This window comes from Trachypithecus francoisi, unplaced genomic scaffold, assembly GCF_009764315.1.
Source record: "Trachypithecus francoisi isolate TF-2019V2 unplaced genomic scaffold, Tfra_2.0 Lachesis_group8, whole genome shotgun sequence".
Taxonomy (NCBI): Eukaryota; Metazoa; Chordata; class Mammalia; order Primates; family Cercopithecidae; genus Trachypithecus; species Trachypithecus francoisi.
Window position 1 is genome coordinate 37,238,242 of NW_022681473.1, and position 15,806 is coordinate 37,254,047.

At 43.4% G+C, this 15,806-nt stretch overlaps 1 protein-coding gene across 1 annotated transcript in view; it reads left to right on the top strand.

Annotated features, from left to right (window-relative positions):
• Positions 1–3,525: 3,525 nt before the first annotated feature.
• BDNF (brain derived neurotrophic factor) overlaps positions 3,526–15,806 on the top strand; it is a 69,475-nt gene continuing 57,194 nt past the window's right edge. Inside the window, exon 1 of the mRNA XM_033205479.1 lies at positions 3,526–3,959. The gene's annotated coding sequence lies outside the window, so the exon portion shown is untranslated. The remainder of the gene's footprint in view (positions 3,960–15,806) is intronic.

Here is a 15,806-nt window from a genome sequence, read left to right on the forward strand (position 1 = left end):
TCAGTCATTCATGTTCTGAATTCTCAGGTACCTATACCAACAATTCAGGGTATCCCACTACAAGATATAATTTTCAGAATAAAGATCCATCACAAGAGTAGCTGATAGTTTCTATACAGACCACAAACTATTGACAAAAGAGTCAGAAAAATATATCACATTGATGGCAATGGGGAATAATATGTTCATATACAGTGGTCATCTTCTTATGTCTTTTCAAGATTGCAGATCTGTGCTAGTCATTGAATTTGTCAGTAGGCAAGGAAGTTATTAACAGCATTATGGATTCCATTCTCAGAAAACCAGTTTTGTCCACAAAGTCTGTACCCCAAGACCTCTGAGAATGGTATGTACCAGCTGTCCCAGTCTTAGGGCAGCATCTGCTGGCTAATTCATGGATGGACAAAAAGTGGCAGTTTGTGGGCAATTTGAGCAGTCCTTTCAGTTGGTGAGAACTGTTGTGTTGATGACTGTGAGGATGTCTGAAATCTTTCATGGTGACCCATCTCAGGTCTCCAGAAGCCTGGCAAATCTAGAACTATTCCTAATGAGAACCAGGAAGCCTTTGTATACAGATACTTTATTTGGAACCCTAAGATAAGCTGGGTTAGACTTTGGAAACATTTCTAGAGAAGGATGAACTCAACACTGGACTTACTGCTAATAATAATAACCCAGTACCAATGGGGGCTGCAATGAACAGAGGTCCATACACATAATTGGGAAGTAAAACTTATTTTCCACAAGGAAGGCATTTCTGGGATGGGAGGGGGAGGACCTTGAAGCAGCCACTGAATGCTAATGTTCTGTTGCTTCTAATCATCCTATCGTGTAAGTAAGATGTTTATACATAAGCAAGCAAGAATGATATTCCAATAAAGCACTTTGGATTGGAATAAATAAACTGGAAATTGGAAAGGGCTGGGTGATCTGAAACTTAAGAGCTATCCACCATCTTCTGCAGTATCGCTGTGCCTCATCCCTGCAGTCAATAGCGCCACAGCCAGGGCCTGTGACGCCGTTGGTGGGCTCCCCTTGGTGGGAAATCAGAGCGAGTAAAATCATGGTGTCAGTGCCAAAACGACGAAACCTGAAATGCGTCTAGGGACTTCCCAGGGCACTAGCGCTCCTCAGAGCGACGGGCATCTCCATAACAACTGGTCTACATTCTTCCCCGGTTCCTCTGCTCGGCTGTGCTAGCGATGGCTGAGGGTAGGCAAAGGGCAGCTTCAGTGGAAAGATACCTTGCGTTAGCGCCTCCCTGGGCTGGGGGACGTTGCCAAAGCTCGACTTATTGCCTATTTCCCGAGATTTCCGGAGTCGTCCCCACGTCTCCAGCGGAGAGCGGCGCCCCTCCCCCATCCCCTCCCGCCTCCCCCTCTATTTGACACTCCAAGGGGGTGGTTTGTTTCATTGTGCTTTTTTTCCTTTTCTCAAAGTTCATCCTTTCGCCTCCAAGTTACTTTCCGCCAACACGTGACCTCTCCGCTTCCCAGCCTGCGCAGCCACTGGTGGTGAAGCGCGGGCGCTAACCGCGTGGCTTCCTGGGAGAGCCCCCTCCGAGGCTCGCCACCCCAGCCCAGGCTCCCCCCGTGCTCACCCCGGCACCCCGGCACCCCGGCGGCGGGGCAGCCCCCGCAGGATAAGGAAGCGACTCCGGGGAAGCAGCACCGAGCAGCCGCGGAGCGCCCAACCTGCCGCCTCCCCTCCCCTCCCTGCCTTGGCCCGCGGCTCCGCTCTCCGCGGCTAGCCTTCGGACCTAGCTGCGCACCGGGGCTATTAACTCACATTTGGGAAGCCATAACCCATTAAAGCAAACGCAGTCATAACTTCATTCAACTCAGCCGCTCGAGAGCTCGGCTTACACAGGTTCCTGTGGGCAACTAGTGGCTCGCCTTGGTGCCTCTCGCCTAGTCATCAGTACCTAAGAGGAAAAGGGAAAATTGTTGGGCTGATGAGCGCTTCGACGCATGCAGATGTTCCCAAGGACAAGTCACTTACTCGCCCCCCTTCCCCCAGTCCCCATTTGATCATCACTCACGACCTCATCGGCTGGAGACCCTTAGTCATGATGGGGGAGGGGGAGGGGCACGAACTTTTCTAAGAAGTTTGCTTTTTTTACCCAGGGAGTCACAGTGAGTCGGTCACGTAAACAGCAAGGTTAGTCGTCGCCGTTACCGCCCCCACCCCCTCCCTTCTGCGCTTTTCTGGTATTATTATTAAAGCGGTAGTCCGCTGGCGCTGATAAGCAACAAGTTCCCCAGCGGTCTTCCCGCCCTAGCCTGACAAGGCGAAGGTTTTCTTACCTGGCGACAGGGAAATCTCCCGAGCCGAATTCAGCTTCGCCGGAGGCCCAGGTGTGACCTGGGTAGTGGGCAAGGGAGCGGTGTGCAGGCTGGGTTTTTGTTTTTGTTTTGTTTTGTTTTTTGCAGGGGTACCCTGAAACTCCTCACTTTCTCTGGGAACTTTCTGTGCCAGGACCCAGTGACGGGCGGTTAGAAGTCAGCCCTAGGAAACACCTGCTACATACATAGCAGGGCAGTTGGGCAATCATTGGTAACCTCGCTCATTCATTAGAATCACGTAAGAACTCAAAAGGAAACGTGTCTCTAGGAGTGAGGGCGTTTGCGTAAATTTATAGGTTTTTCGACATCGATGCCAGTTGCTTTGTCTTCTGTAGTCGCCAAGGTGGTTGAGAGTTTAAGCTTGCGGATATTGCAAAGGGTTATTAGATTCATAAGTCACACCAAGTGGTGGGCGATCCACTGAGCAAAGCCGAACTTCTCACATGATGACTTCAAACAAGACACATTACCTTCCAGCATCTGTTGGGGAGACGAGATTTTAAGACACTTGAGTCTCCAGGACAGCAAAGGCACAATGGTGAGTAGCAATAAACCCTGCATTATAATTGAAAAATCTTGACATGTTGCTTAACAACGGGCATATCGCGGCTCTTCCTAGCACTTCACACGCCAAAGAACAGCAGCTACTCAGGCCAGGGGAATCGGGATTTTACACAGTGCAACTTTAATTGGAATCATTTGAGATTTAACACAGTTATGTGGAGCTGCGTGGAACAAACTTGGAGCCGGGTTGGGGGGGGGGGGGGATGTTATATTGGCTGTTCAAGGCTGATGTTTGTCTCTCAGCCGTCTTGCATTCCATTCTTTTTCTTTATGTGTATGGTGTATGATCATATTCTATGATTTATATGTGGGCATATAATTGACATTTGCAAGGGGGTTAATTTTCATTTAAAAACAATAATGCCGTTAGAGGTTGGGGTTAGGGGGTGGAGTGGGGATAAGGGTGGGGTAGAGACTGGGAGTTTAGGTGTAGATGGGGGTTGGGGTTAGGGGGAGAGAAATAAGTCAGAAGTGCATATCACCGGTAATGAAATGGGTAATCCTCTCGTAGAAGAAAAGGTTCTCATCAACATGTGATCAACTATTAACCGGATGGCTTTGGCAAAGCCATCCGCACGTGACAAAACGTAAGGAAGTGGAAGAAACCGTCTAGAGCAATATCAAGTATCACTTAATTAGAGATTTTAAAGCCTTTTCCTCCTGCTGTGCCGGGTGTGTAATCCGGGCGATCGGAGTCCATTCAGCACCTTGGACAGAGCCAACGGATTTGTCCGAGGTGGCGGTACCCCCAGGTAGTCTTCTTGGCCCCGCTGTAAAGCCAACCCCGTGTCGCCCTTAAAAAGCGTCTTTTCTGAGGTTCGGCTCACACTGAGATCGGGGCTGGAGAGAGAGTCAGATTTTGGAGCGGAGCGTTTGGAAAGCGAGCCCCAGTTTGGTCCCCTCATTGAGCTCGCTGAAGTTGGCTTCCTAGCGGTGTAGGCTGGAATAGACTCTTGGCAAGCTCCGGGTTGGTATACTGGGTTAACTTTGGGAAATGCAAGTGTTTATCTCCAGGATCTAGCCACCGGGGTGGTGTAAGCCGCAAAGAAGGTAAGCACCGGGGCGGGGACCCCCTGCATTCCCAATTCTTGAGCTATTTTGATACTCTGTCTTCCGGAGAGGACGCGTGGTGGAGGGGAGGAGGTAGAGGGGGAGCCTGAGAGGGGGTTGTTTCTTGGTATTTGCTCAGTTTGAATTGCCCTAGGTGAGAACCCTGGGGCAAGGCGAGAAGGAAAAAAAAAAAAAAGAAACAGTCTTCCTGCGGATATAATGAGTTTAGTTAACTTGGACCTGCAAATGTCTGATTCAAATGTAAGATTTATCTCTCTTTTTCTCCCCTTCACCTCCTTCTTTTCCGTTCTCTTTGCTGGTGTGTGTGCGTGCGCGTGTGTGTGTGTACAGTAGATTCATTACTAATTATGAAGCTTTTGCACAACGTTCGATTTCCTAAGATTTGACTTTGTAGCATTTAGAATTAGGCGGTGGAGGTGGTGTGCGGTGGGGAAACAGGAGGTGGAGGTTGGGAAGAGGGAAGGAGGTAAAGCTAAACCTCCAACACAAAAATGAATCAAGGTAATTTCAGCTCTTCTAGTGAGAAGGATTCATTCTCTCTGTATCCCTCCCTCCCTCTCTTTCCCCCTCCCTCCCTCCTTCCCGCCCCCCTTCTTCCACCCCGCCCCCTCCTCCAGCCTCCATCCCTCCCTCATTCTATCTCTTCCTCTCCGTCGCCCTCGCTCCTCGCTGGATGTTTCTTTCTGTGTGTGTGTGTGTGTTTTCCTTCTGTCCTCCCTTCCCGCGAGTTTCGGGCGCTGGCTTAGAGGGCTCCCGCTTTCTCAAGGGAAGGGGAGCTGCCGAGACCGCGCTCCGCTCCCCAGCCGGGCCGGATGCCTCACTGAGCCCAGGTCCGAGTCAGTCAGGGTAACTCAGGGAAAGGGGGGCCTCCGCCTGGGAGTAGAAGGTCCTTTCCGGACCGAAGAGCCAGGGAGCGGGCCGGGCGAGGGGGCCTGGGCGGCTGGAGGCGGTGGAGAAGAACATTCGTAGCTCCGTGTGGCGGCTGGACAGAGCCACCAATCAGCTGGGCGCGTAGACTGCCCTGCCAGGGCGAGGTTGCGTCCGGAGGCACCGGTGGAGGGTGGCTGGCTAGTCGCTGAGCCACCGCCGCCACCCGGGTGGGCCGGGGGACTGGCGTGGGGTGGAGGTGGGGGGCTTGACGGGTGAGATGGAAGCGGCGCGGAGCCGCCCAGCCAGTGTTCTACCTCTCCCGCCCCCGCCTGCACCCCCGAAGGACTTCGAACTGCCGGAACGCGCGGCTGCGTTGTCCTCTTGCCACTCTTCGGGAAGCTCAGGGACTTAGGCGCCCCTGGGCGGGGGCCACCAGCCTCTCCACAATTCCTATAACTCTCACCCCCACCCCCTTCTCAGGCCTTTTGTTCCGGCCACAGAGCCGTGCCTGGTGGCAGTTTTCGCCCCAGGGCTTGGTGGTTCTGGACTCCTCCCAGATCTGCTCTTCTTAATTAAAAGGCAAGGGCTTGGGGTAGAGGTGAGGGGAACGTAGGAAAAACCTATTTCCGAAACTCAAGACTTGGCTGTTTTAACGAACGAAAGAATCCCAACTCTGCGCAGGTGGATTCATAGGCGACGCGAGGATATTGTGGAAATTTAGAAGGAAAAAATAAAAAACAGGCGCTAGGATCAGATGACGGTGATAGGCTGCTCGGCACACAAAGGGAGCGTAGGGCAGGGTTTACGGAGCAAGCCTGCAGCGAATGGGGCACAGATTGTTCCGAGATCCAGTCGTTTTCTCAGTCAAATCTACGCGAAGGGAGGGGAGGGAAGGGGAGGGGCGGGCAAGGGAGCGTGGCGGGAGGGGCTGGGCTTGGGGGCGGGGGGATTTCTGATCAGTCTGATGCAATTCCAAGCGTGCTGCAAAGGAACTCCAAGGCGCCCGCATCACCATCGCCACCCACCCTTCCCAGATGGTGCTGTTTTAAATACGGATCTGCAGGGCTGAACGCAGAACTGGGAGATTTATTGCAAAATCCCGGGAAGGGAGGCGGGGTGCGCAGAATGGGGAATGGAGGAGCAGAATTTAAAGGTGCAACGCTTGCTTTTCCCAATCAGGCGGCAACCGGCCGGAATTATTATTTTTTTCTTTCTGTCTGCTTGTCTTTGGATTCTAATTCACCAAGAAAGAGGTGTAAATATTGTGACATTTTGAGGCAGCTTGATGGATGGGAAAGAAATCATCTGTCACTCTAAATTGCAGAGTTCCCTCTCCCCGCGCCATCCCTTGCTAGAGAATACTCGCTGCTGCCTAATACAGTTGCTAGGGCTTCAAATGAATGCATCGTTAAGGGAATATTATCCTTTTAGTTGACTTGCCAATTTAGCTGACAATTGAACCGAGAAAATTGTAGATTTCGTGTCCCTGGGAGGAAAAATGCTTGACAGTCTAAGTCTTGTAACCTTGAGATCTTTAACAACTTAAATAAACCTCAAAAGTGTCACGTCATCCTCTACACACACACACACACACACACACACACACACACAAACTCCACTTGTAAGATAACATGGTTTCACCTAAACTGTTGTGGAAATGAATATCACTTTAAGAATGCTGCACCTGATATTCACTGTTTATGTGTATTTACCAAGAGCTCTTCAGCATGAAGGCAAGACATTCCAATTGTCCTGCTTGGAATCAGTCAGAAGACTAGAAGGTGACAGAGAGAAGGGAAGAAAGAGGAAAGAGAGAATTTTAACCTAGCTGCTATTAAATTAACAGTAACCTAGCCTACTTTTATACCCCCTGGTCTTGCATATTAATATTTCTGTATGTGAGATTTTAGCTTGGTCTAGCTCCCCCAATGGAGTATACCAGTATTGATTCAGATGAGAATATATGCATCCTGCCAGTAGCTTTTTCAGTGTCATTGATAGTAAGACCTACAACACAGCAATTTTTGGAGGACTGAAGAGAATGTCCATAAGGGCTTTGCAAACTGGGAAGCAGGCACTCCATAAATAGGAGGTATCATTATGACATTCTCTTTGCATAAAGCATTTTCATTTGATTGAACCAGAGTACTAGTTATTTTAAAACTTAATCTAATGTATATGCTCAAGGTAGTAAGTGGGGATTTTAAAAGCAAGTGATTAGTTGGCTTATAAAATATTATTTTTCAATTGTCTATTGTACATTGGAAAGAAGGCTTTTAAATATCTAAAATCAACATACATAAGCTTCCCATTTCATTTGCCCAGACTCTTTCCCCATCAAATCTCTGATCTAAATTCTTAATAAGAAGAGAAGATGGTGAATTTAGTTTCTTTCCTTTTCCTGGCCTGTCCTCTAGGGGAAGCTTTAGTAAGAAACAACATTCCAAAATTAGGCAGTGAGAGAAAGAAGGCAAGGGACTGGATGACCACAAAATAGATAATCAGCCAACAAACAGAAATAAGGGAAAACCAGCATTAAAGCATGATTTACAAAGGGTTTTTATTTTTTAATTCTGTGATTTTTGGGACCAGACTCAAACTTGCTCAAGTAGCATTCACTTGATCATATTGCTTACAATCTGTCAGTTAAAATGATGTCTAACTGAGCATATTTTTTATTAAATATACTTCTATCAAAGGCCAGTAAAGCTACTCTTTGATTTTAATTAAGACAAACTAGTCTAACCATTTAAATAACTCTAATGAATATGAACTGATATCATCAGATTTAAAAGCTCTGCTGAAAACTAAATTTGTTCTGAAAAGCACTGACTTGCCAGAAAAATATCTATTTTTGCAGCTTTCTTTTCACTCTATGGATAATTTAATGAGTTGCTTATTTTAATTTTACAACTGCTACCTCAGAAGTATCTCAAATTATCTTTCTTTGGCTGGTGTCTTTCTCTGCTGATCTGCTACTGCTGTGTGTGTGTGTGTGTGTGTGTGTGTGTGTATGGGCGTGTGTGTCTCTGTGTGTGTTTTCTAGTGGGAATTTAACAAGCAGTGAGTCTCTTAAATTTACATGCCATAATCTATGTCAAGAACATTGTGTAGTACTTAGCAATAAAAATAAACATTAGCATCTAGTGAAAGCTTACCATCATTGAGTGCTATGGAAATAGAGGTCTTAAAGCAAGAAAGATTAAATTTTTCAACAACAAAAAAATTTCTCCCCTTTTTGGCTTAAAGGTGATTATAGTTCCAAAAATATGACATCTTTCCTCCTTTACTTTGGAATGTAGAGCTGCTGCTTTAACAAGTGTCTTTTGAGAAAGATACATGTGTTTCATAAAGATTAATACCCCTAAAACACCATGGTGCAGAGATGGAAGGATGAATTCTTTATCCCTGCCTCTAATCTCATTTGGTAATTTTTGGAGTGTTCATTCTGAGTTTTTAAAAATTCCGGTGGATATTTTTCTCTTCTTTCTTTCCAACATTATAAAATAGTCCTAGAAGACATTTTTCTGCGGCAGTGCAGACTTTATTTGTATTTCCTAGTAATAACACTTTAGATTCATATAGTACTTTGACAGCTCTTTACAGGTTTCATTTGATTTCCTTATTAGTCATGTAAGGTAGGAATCAACAATCACCTTTTACAGATGAGAAAAGTAAGGTGCAGAATTATCTAATACTACACTACCAGTAAGATGTAAAGACTAACTCAGAATCTTTCTTCAAATTTTAAGGAAATTTGTGTTTGTTCCTCTCTAGACCATTCTGCCTTAAACTCCACTAAGGCATCAGAGGAGCTGTAGACATTATTTTCTCCTATTTTGATTTATTTAATTAAAATAAAAACATTGTCTACAAATAGTTTTCGAAATTTTCAGGCCTAATGGAAAGTTTTAACTAGCCTTCCTAAGACAGTATTTCCCTCTGCCACAGTTAGAAACTCAAAGACAGCAGAACTCTTCCTCGAGTTGACATACCATCTAAGTCATAGTTGCTAATTCCCCAAAAAACAAATACAGAGAATAACAAGAGCCAAAGCCAAGATGTACATTACTCTTACTTGTGAGTCATAGAATCTGGGGTCGGGGAAGGTTCTCAGAGGTCACTTAGCCCAGCCCATATCTGATACATGAATTCATGCTGGCTTGTTTTCTTTTGACCCTCTGGAATTTCATCCCAGTCTTGGACGCTGGGTACTTGTTTATCTTGGTAGATGTTCTGATATTTATGTGGATCATGAGCTTGGCTGACTGTTTCCCGTTTTGCCCAAAAGGTATACTTTCTATAGAGACTCCAGCATTCATAATTTTATTTTGTAAGTATTAATTTGCAACACGTTATTTGCCATTATGTGCCAGGAACTGTATTACAATCTGGAGATTCAAGAAAAAATAAGACCAGATGATCCCTATCTTGGTGGATCTTGCGGCCTAGAGACAAAGACTGGTCTCTTTATTTTTTCCAGTCCTTAGAAGGGGATAGACTTCTAGACTCATAAGATTCCTTTTTTCAAGAGAACACAGTGAATAAGATTAAAAGCCTGAGTTTAGGTTTTACTTCCAATCGCTTGTCAGTACCTAAAAAAGTCAATCAGTCACTCTTGATCTCTGCTTCCTCACACATAAAACAAAAGAGATGTTCTCAGAATAACCTCCATATTCCATTTCTGTCCCAAGTTTGAGTGATATAAAAGATATAGTCTATAACTATTTCTTGCAGTGTTGGGGAAAGTAAGGCTAAGTTACCCTAACTTTTGATGATTTACAATTTGGGGTACCACAAATTTTTAACTTGTTAAGAAATATATCATGAAAAAATCAAAGCAATATATTCGAACCCAGAATAGAAGGAATCTTGGTGTTGAACCTGTTCATTTATGGAATGATGACTGAGAAAGTTTTCATTTAGAGAGTGATCTCAAATTTCTGTGGATTATTTTTAAAAGCAGGTGGTGCGATGAAAGACCCACTATCAAATTTACTGTTTATTTTCTTTGTGCAAGCAGAAGTTCTAATTTTTCAGGTCATTCCATTTTAAAATCAAAGATATTACATCCTGAAATGGCCTGGGTCTCATGAATAATGCATTATATACACCTGATAATAGATAATTAGACGGACAAACCAAAAGAAACATGAAAGGGAGCGGGTAGCCCAAGGATTGCAGAAGGTGTGTGGGCATTTTGACATCCAGGAAATGCTATAGATCTGTCCTTAACTAACTCAGCCTGGTGGAGATAATTAAGAAAAAAAATGTGGGTGTAGGAAGACTGCAAGCCATTCCCTGGGATTGGCTAGATTGCTGCAGTAGTTCAAAAACAATTGGCACAGCCACCCACACTAGACATGATTGCCCTTTGATGAGGCAGCTATTGACTTTTATAAAGATGCCATATTTAAAATAACTTCTGATGCACTGGGGATAACAGACATCATTCTTGAATTCTATTTTAGACAAATGGCAGAATATATTACAAAATATTAATTTAAAAATAAAAAATCTTTAAAGTCTGGTTTCTAAAAACCAGCAGTTTAGTGACACGTGACCTCTGGATTTAACAATTCAGCCTGAAGCTGGGAGAAAGCTGTAGCTTGTATGGGACATTTTGACCCACTGTGGGCATTTCCGAGACCACTACAGGAAGTAAAATGTACTTTGTCAAAGTTTTTAACCTCTGAGTGAATATTAAATCCACTCCAAAATCTTCGCATCCTGGGAAAGCCGATCCAACAATTTTCCTAAACAGCAGCAGAAAATGCTCTGAGATCTCTGCTCCCAGAGTGCGTGTTATAATGTTATGCTATCTAGAAATTTCCTTGGAGCACCTTGGTCATCAGTACCAAAAGGAGTTAGAATTGATTCCTGCAGCTTTAAGGAAATATATCAACCACCTCCTGTCTCTAAGTAATAAGTTTACTGTGGGGGAAAAAATTCACAAATTAGGTGATTGCAGAAATGTGCCACAAACATCCAAAGCCTTTGGGATAGGGCATTGCAGGGTGAGTGAATAGAGAAAAGAAAGGGAATGTGGAGAAAATTGAGAAATAAAAAGGGAAGTCGCGATGGAATTCTAATTATACAGGGGCTCTTCAATTGACTGTTCTCTACCTTGCATGCTCATTGTTGTTCTGGCTACTTTAGTAGGAACAATGATTTCTTCTGCTTTCACCTTCCCTCTCTGCTAAGGACTTCTTCCTTGCCAATAACTTCTGTAATCAATGTTTAAGAATTACTCTGATGCCCAGCACGGTGGCTAACGCCTGTAATCCCAACACTTTGGGAGGCCGAGGTGAGTGGATCACTTGAGGTCAGGAGTTCCAGACCAGCGTGGCCAACATGGCAAAACCCTGTCTCTACTAAAAATACAAACAATTAGTGGTTCCTGCCTGTAACCTCAGCTACTTGGGAGGCTGAGGCAGGAGAATAACTTGAACCAGGGAGGCAGAGGTTGTAGTGAGCCGAGATCATGCCATTGCACTCCAACCTGGGCTGGATATGCAAAAAAAAAAAAAAGAATTGCTCGTTGTAATGACTTTTATGCCATGGACTCAACTATCTTGGCAGTCTACTAAAGCCTATGTAACCCCTTCTCATAAAAATGTCTAAATGGGGCCAGGTGCAATGGCTCATGCCTGTAATCTCAGCACTTTGGGAGGCCAGGGCGGGTGGATCACTTGCGGTCAGGAGTTCCAGACCAGCCTGGCCAACATGGCAAAACCCTGTCTTTACCAAAAACAAAAAATTAGCTGGATGTGGTGGCATGTACCTGTAATCCCACCTGCTTGGAAGGCTGAGGAACGAGAATCACTTGAACCTGGGAAGTAGAGGTTGCAGTGAGCCGAGATCAGCCACTGCACTACAGCCTGGGCGACACAGTGAGACTTTGTCTCAAAAAAAAAAAAAAAAAAAAATTCTAAGTGAATGAAATAAACATGTAAGATTACAAAGGAAGCCAAAGGAATTGATGTACAGTCATAAAAACATTTAAAATAGCATATGTGATATAGTAAATATATATGCTTTTTAATGCATTAAATAAGGTCTAACAGCAAGAAAAATATGATTTTGAAGTAATGATAAGTATCAATGTGTTTTGAAGTATCTATAAAACTGACATGCGATATGAAGGTATCTGTGATGTATACTGGTGGGAAAGCACGCAAATACTACTGTGTAACATTTCCTACACATATTTAACAACAGAACATTTGAGAAGCACTTATTAACACAGCATAGATTCAGAAATGTTAATTTAGTCAATGTCAACATTAGCCATTGTGGTTTCCTTCCTGGCAAAAGGAAACTGGCATTGGGAGAAAACGTTTAAAATTCACATTTGCCATTAGACAAGCTGCCAAGTGAGGAAAGGACCAAATACTGAGAAGGCCAGGGCATGGTAAGCATGTTTCTATTGACTGAGCTTGCTATTACTCTAACGTTTATCTTTAGTATCAACAGCACAACCCTATTACCCTAGCAATCCATAACTCCATTGAAAAAGATAAAAAGTTCAGATTCTGGTCATTAACTCAGCATTGCTTAAAATACCTGTTCTGACCTCACTAACCCAACAGATTACTGAAACTCTTCCTGTTTGTCATTACTACACCATGGGAAAGGATATGCACATTGTAATTGTGTGGGATGACATTTATTCTGCATTCATCCAGTGCTGTTATTTGTTTTGTATTTGGCATATATTACTTAACCCTCAAAGCAACTCTCAGAGACAGATTAAGAAAACTAGAGCTCAGAGAATTTAAGTAACTTGCCCAAACTGACACAGAAAATCTGAAGTGGGGAAGCTAAACTTGAAACCCAAAGTTTTCTGATTCCAAAGTCCACTATAAATGTATGCCTCCCCATCTTATAGCTACCACCCAGATTTAATCTGGGTCTCCCATTATCAGATGGTTTACATGCACATTTTCTTACAAGATCTTGACCACAACTCTTTGAGATGGCCATGAGTCTTACAATTCATTTCCAGGAGTGCTACTTTAGAATCATTTTGATCTTTGCTAACCAATAAGGGATTTTCAAATAGCTAATTGTCACCTCCTTTTTGAAGCCCAGTTTTCATAATCATAAAACGGAAAAAGTGTTAAAATGTTTGGTGAGGATCATATACATTAATAATAAAATCTAACATTGTTGAGCTCACTATGGTAAGCATTCTGCATTTCCATAGTTCATTGAATCCTCACAACAATCTTTCTAGGCAAAGATGATTATTTTTCTTTTAAAGATAAGGATTGGGAGGCCGAGACGGGCGGATCACGAGGTCAGGAGATGGAGACCATCCTGGCTAACATGGTGAAACCCCGTCTCTACTAAAAAATACAAAAAACTAGCCGGGCGAGGTGGTGGGCGCCTGTAGTCCCAACTACTCGGGAGGCTGAGGCAGGAGAATGGTGTAAACCCAGGAGGCGGAGCTTGCAGTGAGCTGAGATCCGGCCACTGCAGTCCAGCCTGGGCCACAGAGTAAGACTCCGTCTCAAAAAAAAAAAAAAAAAGATAAGGAAACTGAGGCATCAGTAATTAATTTACTATCTTAAATTAGCAGATCCAATAAGTGGCAAAGCTGGGTTCAAACTTAGGTCTGTCTAATGTCAACGCCCTTCTTTTAATCACTAATCTGCAAATCACTGTTCAGTCTTAGCTGTTATTATAATTATCATCACACTTAAAACACTATCAAGATACAGAATTATCCAGGCATAAGTATATAGTTACTGAAGAGATTAGAATCTGAAACTTTTCACCTGCATGTTCTTCCTTCCACTTTAGTTTATTAACCCAATGGATGATGTCTGACTCCTTTCTTAACTTGTTTAGGGCAGTTCCAAGTTAGTTGACTTCTGAGAGTTATTGAGTAAGAAACGTTATAAATTGTTTGGATTAGGATTTAGTATGTTTAGAAGTCATTTCATAAGTTTGCCTTTTCGAGCTGTTACTGGCTATAATACTGCAGATGCTGTGATGAGGAACACCCTCTCCAAAGACACACAGTGGATGACAAACCTCCAAAGCTAACATGTTGTTTACAGATACAGAGAAGAAGAGGATGGACAAGCACAGTCTAAAACGTAATTACAAGGCTTATAGTCCCTGTTGGGGACTAAAATGTTTATTGGCTTTCCTTGTGCAATTCAATGCTCTTCCTCCAAAAAGGATCCACTCCAAACTTGCAACTTGCCTGAAAATAGCATCTTATTTGTGAGCATGCCAGGAATTGGTGTCTGGGTCCTTTGTGTCTTTGCACCAACTCAGAATTCTGGATACTAGCTCCAGAAACTAAGCTGGGATATATCCTGGGTAAGGGAGTCGTGTATCTACTTGGGCATCTTCCTGATATATTTACTTCATCCATCTTCTTCCTAGAAAGCAGCTCCTAGAAAGATGTGGTTTTAAATGAGGGATTGGATGCATACCGTTATGTCTTAGATAGCACACAAGTCAGTGGTCTCTGCAGAGCTGCCAAAGTCATATAAGTAATCAAAGATGTGGAAATCCATGGAGAGACTTCATCCCACCTCCACTCTGATTTATTCAGGGAAGGACACCATGAACACATAATGGATTTGATATGTCCCAGAGCTCTGAAAGCAGCCTAGCAGAAAGGGATGATCTTGAAGGACATTTTGATGTATGAAAAAGTCCACCTAAAGCTTTGTCAGAGATAACTAAGTAATATGATGGCTGGAAGACTATAAATCCTTACCTTGGCTCAGGAACTGTAGATCATTTGGTAAATTAAACTTGAAATTCATGCAATTATTTCCCCTAAAATCACGGAAAATAATTGCATGAATTCCAAGTTTAGTTTCCAAATGATCTACAGTTCCTGAAAGGAGTTCAAATTTAGATAGAAAAAGTACCTTACAAATGATCTAGCTCACTGATTCCCCTCATGCATTGAAATCACCTAAATCATCTCTTCTTTCTGAGATAAGGTCTGAATGTGTCACCAGGTTTAGCAAACTCAGTTTGTAGCCCACTGACCTCATTTTATTGATTGGGCAACTGACGTGCACAGTGGTAGATCTCTCAATTTATTCAATAAACAATTATATGGCCCTTACGGTATCTATCTGAAAAATCCTGGGCTAGTGAAGTCACTTGCCCAGGTTATATGACCAGAAACTGACAGTTTAAATTAGGACCCAAGTTCTTTTGACTGCTATCTGGGCCTTAAAATAATATTATACAACAGGCTGGGTGTGGTGGCTCACACCTGTAACCCCAGCACTTTGGGAGGCCGAGGCAGGCGGATCACGAGGTCAGGAGACGGAGACCATCCTGGCTAACACGATGAAACCCCGTCTCTACTAAAAATACAAAAAAATTAGCCGGGCGTGGTGGCGGCCGCCTGTAGTCCCAACTACTCAGGAGGCTGAGGCAGGAGAATGGCGTGAACCTGGGAGGTGGAGCTTGCAGTGAGCAGAGATTACGCCACTGCACTCCAGCCTGGGAGACAGAGCGAGACTCTGTCTAAAAAAAAAATAAAAATAAAAATAAAATAATAATAATATCATGTGACAAAGATATTTCTTCTATTTCCTAATAGCATATCAAAAGGAAACAATGGACAGTCTGTGCAAGATTTTAATTAATGTTCAAAATAAAATTAAAAACATTAATTACTAAAACATAAGTATAACAACACTTTAATAGCATTCTACTAAGATATTATTAATTTCAAAATGGTAGGACAAAACTAATTATACTTTATACTTCTTAAATATCCTGTAGTTATTTTATGACGATTGAGACACTAGCTAAAATTTGAAACTTCAAGTTTTCATTGATTCCTATATTATTACTTGTTTCAGAGTTACTTCATTTGGTTCTTTTATCTGAGATTTGACAACAGCTTTATTTGATTTTTAGTGACAAAATTCTTTTCACTCCTGGTCCTCCACCCCAAGAAAACAA